Here is a 9,141-nt window from a genome sequence, read left to right on the forward strand (position 1 = left end):
CACTTGAATAATCACACCTATTCTTCACCACATTATAAAAATATGATAGCCTATCAATTCTTTTATAAATCAGAGAATGCATGTCTGTGTTGTGTTTCTATTGTGTGACTAATTCAAATCATATAAAGGTAATTCAAATTGCATATCAGTTACATATAATAAATACTTGGTATTGTTGGGCTGGCCTAGGTTGGATACCAAGGAGTAGGTGGGTGCTGAGACAGAGAGCAGAAATAATGAGAAGCACATGTAATACATATGTAACTCTGGTTTACTTAACTTTAGTTCAGTAAGTCCAGTTATATTCCACCAGTTTCGTGAGACAGGCAAATTCATCGTATACAATAAAAACAGAGGCTAACTACTAAGGGTTCAAATGCACAGACAGAACTTCATGAACTGACTAGCCTTGTGTCAGTGCTGCATTTTCATAAGTTGGTTCTATGGTGGTGCTAGCTGTGCATGCTGCAGAGGGTGTGCCTTGGGGCCAGCAGCAGATTAGTGAGGCTGTCACATTAGTTACTAGTAACTTCTAGGTGTGGACTACTTGGCACGGTTTTGACAGTGTAATAGTGTATGACATCACATTCACCACCACCCAAAAACCCCTTGCCATTGTCATGTACCTTTACTGCCTGAGTTGACAGTGCTAGGGGAGTCTGGGTGAAGGTGCCCCTGAGGAGGCAGAAGCTGAAACTGCAGCCAGTGACAAGTTTTCTCCTGCACCCTGACAGTCATCTTGCAAATGCCCAGAAAAATCGTCCATAAAACCATCCACAGGGTGCACACCCACACCTAGGGTTGGAACATTTTCTTCCATTGGTGGAGGTGCACCAGTGAGTGTAGAGTCCACAGTGGCCCACTGGAAGGCAGCACCACTTGTGGTAAGGGCTGCTGGCACTGTGGTGATGGCAATGGCTCTGTGTCAGTGCCCATCAGCTCCCTGTCCTGTGCTGGCGGCATGGGATCTAAGGAAGGTGAAGGCAGCTGAAGCTGCTGTGTCCTCCTTGGCCCCAAATCTGCAAATTAAAAACCAACAGCATGATCACACAGCCCATACAAAAGAAGCTGATACTGATGACACTTCTGCAGTCTGGTGGTACCCTGTTAGACATACAAAAAGTGGCCCAAGACTTCTGTAATACCACCTCATTCCCAGTGCCTCTCCCAATAACTCTGAAAAAGACTAAATCATTCACCTTAAACTTAGAACACTGTGGAGGATTGGCCAATGACTGCAAAGGATGCAGCAACTCATGCAGTTTCCAATGTCAGCGTCCATGCAAAAGTTCCATTGATGATTTGCCGTTGCTTGGCTGGGAATTGTAGGATGAGAAGAAGAGCACTAAAACCTATCACATGAATGTGGGGGAGGGGGGGGCTATAAATTGTTCATATATTGCTTGAAAGATGTTCTGACAAAGCTTTCTGCTTTAACACTAGATTGAGTGTGGAAAGATTCTGTCATCACATGGCTGATGCCATTGACATCACAAAACTGCTGAAATACTGTTGATGTGAACTGCAGTCCATTTCCTAAAACCAACACTTCTGGTAGACCCTCAACACAAAAAATTGAAATCAGAGTCTTAACAGGAATAGCTGTTGTGGTGGATTGGATAAGCACCACAAACAGAAAATTGCTAAAGGCATCTAACACAATAAGCCAATGATAATTCCAGTAATGACCCAAAAAGTCAATATGCTGACATTTCCAAAGGACACTGGGCTTGGGCCAATCATAAAACCTCTGTTGTGGATTAGCTGGGAGTGCTGCACTTGCCAGACATTGCGCAGTCAAATGTTCTATTTGTGTGTCCTGCTGATTGATGAGCAATGGTGTCAGGTGAACTGCTTAGTAAATACAATGCCCCAATACTCCTGATGGAGAAGGTGAAGAATTCCATTTTGAAGCAAATGTGGCACAACCACAAGGGATTGGTATTTTTCTGTATGTAATAGGATAACAACCAGTTGAACAAATAATGTGTACAGATGTGCAAAATAATGGCATCCCACTGGATCACAAGGCTGCTTAATTGAATGTGGCCAACTGGTGCAGAGGACTACAACAGAATTTTGAGACTGGTATCCACAACCATTGCCTGAACTGTCTGTTGGTGGTCAATGGGAAAATCCATCAGGTGTTTCAGTGTCCTGAATATCAATGTAGAAGTAAAAATCCTCTGAGGCATCGAACCCTGAGTCTGTGCTGACTGATAGGTGAGAAAGAGTGTCCATATTTGTACACTTAGCTGTTGGCCTGTGCATGATTTTGTACTGATAATTTGAAAGGAGCAGAGTCCAAAACCACAACATTTGCACTGTGCTTGGAGGGACTATGCTTTGAAGAGGTGAACAATGAGGTGAGAGGCTTGGGATCCATTACTAATTGGAATATTTTCTGCCACAAAAGTATTGATGAAATTTGGCCACTCCATACACAATAGCAAGAACTTCCTTCTCAATCTGCAAATAGCTGCACTGTGTTTTGTTGTGGAGTTCAGATGCAAAGGTAATTGCCCCCCCCCCCCCCCCCCCCCAATGATCCAGCTATGTGTGAGTGAACAGTGCCAATCCTATAAGCTGATATGTCAGCTGCCAGCACAACAGGCTTACCATGATCAAAATGACGCTCAGTAAAACATTTTTCATGTTCTGAAATATGACTTGTAGTCTCTAGTCCACACAAATGGAACATTCTCTCATTGAAGATGATACAATGGAGCTGCAATCTGCACAGCATTTGGAATGAACCAAACGACCATGACTGTTAATAACATGTCCTAAATACTTAATCTCAGTCTAGAAGTAGGAGCACTTGTCTTCATTACACTTTGATGCAGCATCTGAGAGCACTTCAAATAATTTCCTGAAATTGGAAAGATGTTGGTTGGGAGTATGACCCAAAATGACTATGTTATCCAAATGATTCGAACAATAAGGAACTGTAACCTCAAATACTTAAAGAACACCATGTTGGTGTTCATTACAAAAACTTGTCATGACTGTTCATCAAAGGAAATATGCTAATAAGTATTGCGGAGATCAGTCTTGGAAAAGAAATGACCTGATCCCAGTTTTCCTCAGGCTGTGACAAGGGAAAGGAGTCAATCAAAGCCTGTGAATTTACTGCTGCCTTAAAATCTGTACTAAAGCATAACTTTCCTGAAGATTTCTGTATAATTATTAAAGGTTATGCCCACTGACTAGCTGCTAGGGGGGAAGTCACACTATTGTCCAGCCAAGATAATTATTCCTGTGCCACCTGATCTCTGACAGTGTGAAGGACAGGTCATGCTTGGTAATACCATTGTTCTGCATTGTCTTGTGTGACAAAGTAAGCCTCAAAATTGTAAGCTTTGCCTAGGCCATCTTGAAAATGTCACTAACAAGGGAACATTCCCAGGTGTCAATAAACAACGTTGATGAAAGTTGGGGGGTGTATAGAGGGGTGAAATATTACAAAACATTTTTTTTTTGTCTGTGCTCAGTTTCACTTTTAATGGATGAAACACACCACGAAATGTAATTTGGAATTTTAGATTTAGAAGGAATATCTTCAAATTGGTGATACATGAAAAATGTTTTTTTTTTTTTCAAATAACAGTTGATATGTAATTAATGTTCTTGAAAACTGCATAATCAGCTTTTTGTAATAACTTGAAAATTTACAAAAAAATACCCCATCACCATTAATTAATTTTGAAAAATAGAAACTTTTGTTACAACATAAATTAAAGATGCTTTCAACCACATACATCCCTGTGTAATACAACTGGTTTCTGAAATACTGGTCTGGAAAATAAGCAGTACACAATGTGCTGTCAGAGTATTTTCAACATACCTAATGAAAATATGTAAAATTCAATAACATTATAATTCTTTATTTTACTCAAATTTGTTTTACCTTTTAAATTCTTATTTTACATTTTACATTCATGGCTTTTGTGTTTTTTTAGTTTACCATTTCACATATTTGTATTTTGTTAACTGAAAAAGATAAGTAACTCATTAGTATGATACAATATAATTAAGTTCATGATGATCTGCAACGAAACACTTAAAACATAACATAAATTTTTTTACACCATGCACATGAAATGAATTATACACACAACAGAGGAGACAATATGATGTCATGGGTCACTCTCTAAATATCCTGATGTGTATCAAGCAAATTTTAATATATTGGTAAGCCCTGGAAAAGACAATTGTTTATGTGTGAGTGACTGCAGTTAGGTTGTATTGTTTCTCAGGTGAGGACTGAAATCATAATCATTCAACAGGGTTACAGCTAAAAATCTTCTCAGAAAGTGATTCCGACATTGAAAGCCATGTGTGTTCCATGGCTATACCTGTGCCACTGAGCCCTTTGGGATGACCAGGTATTTCTTGTCCTTGGGTATGATGCTCAGAACAGTTTTTTTTTCACATTGACCACCTTCATTTTCATATTTTTAAAAGAAACTATTGGTGAGTTTGGACTGAGAATTCAAGAATCTCTTTTCAAAGAGATTCTTGAAATCTGATGAACAAATGATTGAACAGGTCAAAAGATATTTGAAAAATGTTTTCTTTCCCGGCAAAAGAAATATCTGTGTTATTGTTAAATTCTTGTGGAGGTCAATGTGAAAAAACTATTGAGAGCATTGCACCTGAGGACGAGGAACTTGTTCATCTGGTTATCCCAAACGGCTCAATAGCCCAGGTACAGTCATTGGATGTATACAGCTTTCAATGAGGGAAGAACTTTATGTGAAGACTTTCAGATCTACTTCTTTTGAATGTTTATGATGTCAATCTCCACTTGACAAGCAACATAATCAAGCTGCAGACATTAGTACATAATCAGTTCTCTTTGCCAAGGCTTACAAACATACTGAAATTAGGATATTTAGAAGGTCACCTATGACAATTTAAAATCTTGATGAATTTTGTTTTATATTGTCTTGCATATCATGTATATTACATGAAGAAATTTCGTTAATTTTAAGTGAATGGCATAAAACAACGTTACATTTTAAGCGTTTCCCTACAGATTATCATTATTGTGATTACTGAACTTCATAATAATGAGTTACTTATTACTTTCAGTTAACAAAATACACATATGTGAAATTACAGAATAAATAACAGCAATAAATGTTTAGGTATTTTAATTAGCTTTGTTGAAAATAATCCAACAACACATTGTGAACAGCTTATTTTCCAAAAACAGTATTTCAGGAACCAGTTTCATTACACAGGGATGTACATGGCTTGAAAGCTTCTTTTATTTATGTTGTAACAAAAGTTCTCATTTTTTTAAACCTACAAATGAAGGTGGGGTATTTTGCAAAAATTGTGATTATACATTTTTCAAGAACATTAATTACATATCAACTTTTGTATGAAAAACATTTTTTATATATCATCATTTAGAAGATATTCCCTCTAAACCTAAAGTGCCAAACTGTCTTTTGGGGTGTGTTTTACTCCTTATATATTACACTAGGCTCAATAAAAAAACATTTATTGCATTATTTTGCACCTTCTACACACCCACCAACTTTTGTGAAGATCATTTATTGACGTTTTGAAAAGTGTCCTTGTAAGTTCCTCACATAGTTCAGCTATTTTCATATGAGCACAAAACCATGAATAAAACTGTCTTGGTAATAATACAAATAGTGATATGTATGCTGAAAATATCTAGCACAGGAATGTCATGCCCACCATACCCAGAACACATTACTTGTGACTTTCATAACTCACCTAACAATTCATAACTGCTTGTATTCAACAGTTCCTGATGCAACAGTGTTCATCTACATACATATTTTGAGATTGGTAATCTGCACAACTGGGCTTTGAAGAAATTGCATTGATATTCACTTACTGAAGCTTTTGAGAATGTTCACAGGATGTCTTAGCATGCTCACCATATACAAAATTTTAATAACTGCAATGTGATTTAAGACTCCTGCAACAATGATAGTCAGACGGGGGGGGGATATTCATACAAACAGACTGAAGTTATCTCTAAACTTTTTGGTTAAATCAGTGGTGTGAGTCTGGTGATGGACAAAAATACCCACTTAGAAGCTTATGTCCACATTTAAAACTGAGTATTGCCCAAACAATCTAATATTAGCTTCAATTTCTATTTTGGTCAATTTAAGTTCCTTGTGTACTGAAAACTAGCCGGCCGGCCGCAGTGGTCTAGCAGTTCTAGGCGCTCAGTCAGGAACCGCGCGACCGCTAAGGTCGCAGGTTCGAATCCTGCCTCGGGCATGGATGTGAATGATGTCCTTAGGTTAGTTAGGTTTACGTAGTTCTAAGTTCTAGGGGACTTATGACCACAGATGTTGAGTCCCATAGTGCTCAGAGCCATTTGAAAACTAGCTTTGTTTCCCATTAACCTACCCTTTTATTATACAGTAGGATTTACAGAAAAAGTCTCTATATTTAGTATTATGTGGGCTCTTCTACTTTTTAAGAGTACTGCAACCTTTGGGACTTTGTTGTGAATGCTTCACATAGATCATTAAGATATTAATAGTCTCACATATGAGGAAATTTCACAGTATTTTAGACTAATACATAAGAGAGCCAGAAATAAGACAAAAATTGAATATTTTGGGAAACTGTTAAACAACATGAACTGCTGAGATGTTTACAATGCTTATGTACTGCCTGAGAACTACAACAAATTTTAATGAAGCTTTCATCTTATGTGAAAACTGATTTAACTTATAGCAATAGAGTTAAGACTGAACAAAAATGGAAGCAAATAGATTACACAAGACACAAAAATATATTTCAGCAGAAAAAGGAAAATATACCTGACAGTTGATACTATAGCTCTGCAGTACAAGTTGTACCGCAAAATACTGGAAGACATAATCCAGACCTCAAAGCAAAGGGCTTATGACAGAAGGAAAACCACATAAGACCAATAAATAAAGACCAATTGCAATATAGTGAAGGACAAAATTATTAAAGTCAGAGATGTAAAAGAGTAGGTAGCATTGACAGGAAATGATTCACAGATAAAACCTGTGTGTGATGAGATGAAGCCCTTAACAGGCATTTTATGTGATGCATTGATGGGATGTGGTTGTCAGGCTCACTAAATCCTGCCCTGGAGTACCTTTACAAGTAACTTGAGTAAGAAGAATACTAGTCTCATTACATCAAAAAATTAATGTCTACTATAATGTTTTTTAAACAAAAAAATTTACTTTTGCTGGTGCCTCTAACTTCATCAATAATGCTGTGTGAATGGAAAAAGCTATAATATTTATCAGAGTGGCAACATAAGTTCATATAAATCACATTAAAATAACTATGTTTTTTGGAATACATTGGTTGCTTATTCTGTCCACCTTCTCCAACCCCCTCTCTGTGTCCTTCTGCTCTGCCCTTCTCTGTCCCTCACTTCTACATCTTTATCTACATACATACTTCTCAAGTGTGTGGTGGAGGGTATGTTGTACTGCTACTAGTCATTTCCTTTCCTTTTCCACTCGCAAACAGAGCAATGAAAAAACTACTGTCTGTATGGCTCTATATGAGGCCTAATTTCTCTTATTTCACGTCTGTGGTCCTTATGAAAAATGTACACTGGTGCAGTAGGACCATTCTGCAGTCAACTTCAAATACCAGTTCTCTATATTTTTTTCAATAGCATTCCTTGGAAAGAACATCACCTTCCCTCCAGGGATTCCTATTTGAGTTTCCAAAGCATACTTATGTGTTAATTGAACCTGTTGGTAACATATCTAGGAGCCTGACACTGAATTGTTTTGATGTTCTCCTTTAATTCAACCTGGTGGGGATCCCAAACACTTGAGCAGTATTCAAGAATGGTTTGCACTAGTGTGCCACATGAGGTCTCCTTTACGAATGAACAACAATTTCTTAAAACTCTCCCAGTAAACTGAAGTTGACCATTTGCATTCACTCTTCAATTCTTACATGTTCATTCCATGTCATATCCCTTTGCAACATAACGCCTAGAGATAAATCAACCTGACTGTGTCAAATAACACACTATTAATGCTGTATTCAAACATTGTTGCTGTTGTTGTTAATGATGATGATGATGATGATGATGATGATGATGATGATGTTGATGTCTTCAGTCTGAAGACTGATTTGATGCAGTTTTCCCTGCTACTCTATCCTGTGTGAGCCTCTTCATCTTTGAATAACTACTTCAACCCACATCCTTATGCATCTACTTGCTGTATTCATCTCTTGGTGTTGTTCTGATTTTTACTCCCCACACTAAACTGGTGAGCCCCTGGAGTATCAGAATGTATCCTATCAATTGAATCCTTATTTTAGTCAAATTGTGCCACAGATTTCTTGTCTCCCAATTCTATTCATTACTCACTTATTACTTACATTATCTACCCACCTCATCTCCAACACTCTTCTGTAGTGCCACATTTCAAAAGCTTCTATTCCATTTTTGTCTAAACTGTTTGTCATCCATGTTTCACTTCCATACATGGCTATGCCTGAGCCAAATATCTTCAGAAAAGATTTCCTGACACTTAAATCTATATTCAGTGTTAAAAAATTTATCTCATTCAGAAAGGCTTTTCTTGCTGTTGCCAGTCTACGTTATACATCCTCTCTACATTGGCCATCATCAGTTATTTTGCAGCCCAAAACTTCTAAAGTCATCTTCTACTTTAAGTGTCTAAGTTCCTAATCTAATTCTCTTAACATCACCTGGATTAACTCAACTACATGCCATTTTCCTTGTTTTGCTTTTATTGATATTTGTCTCATATCCTTTCGAGACACTGTCCACTACATTCAACTGCTCTTCCAGGTCCTTTGCTGTTTCTGACACAAACTTTGAAGCTTTTATGTCTTCTCCTTGGGCTATAATTCCCACTCCAAATATTTATTTCGTTTTCTATACTACTTGTTCAGTGTACTGATTCAGTGACTTTGGGAAAAGGCTACAATCCTGTTTCACTCCCTTCTCAACCTATGCTTGTCTTTCATGCCCCTGGTTTCTGTACAAGTTGTAAATAGTCTTTTGTTCCCTGTATTTTATCCTTCTGCCTTCATAATTTCAATGAGAATATTCCAGTCAACATTATCAAGAGCTTTCTGTAAGTCCACAAATGCTAGAAA

Source organism: Schistocerca nitens, chromosome 3 (genome assembly GCF_023898315.1).
Source record: "Schistocerca nitens isolate TAMUIC-IGC-003100 chromosome 3, iqSchNite1.1, whole genome shotgun sequence".
Classification (NCBI taxonomy): Eukaryota; Metazoa; Arthropoda; class Insecta; order Orthoptera; family Acrididae; genus Schistocerca; species Schistocerca nitens.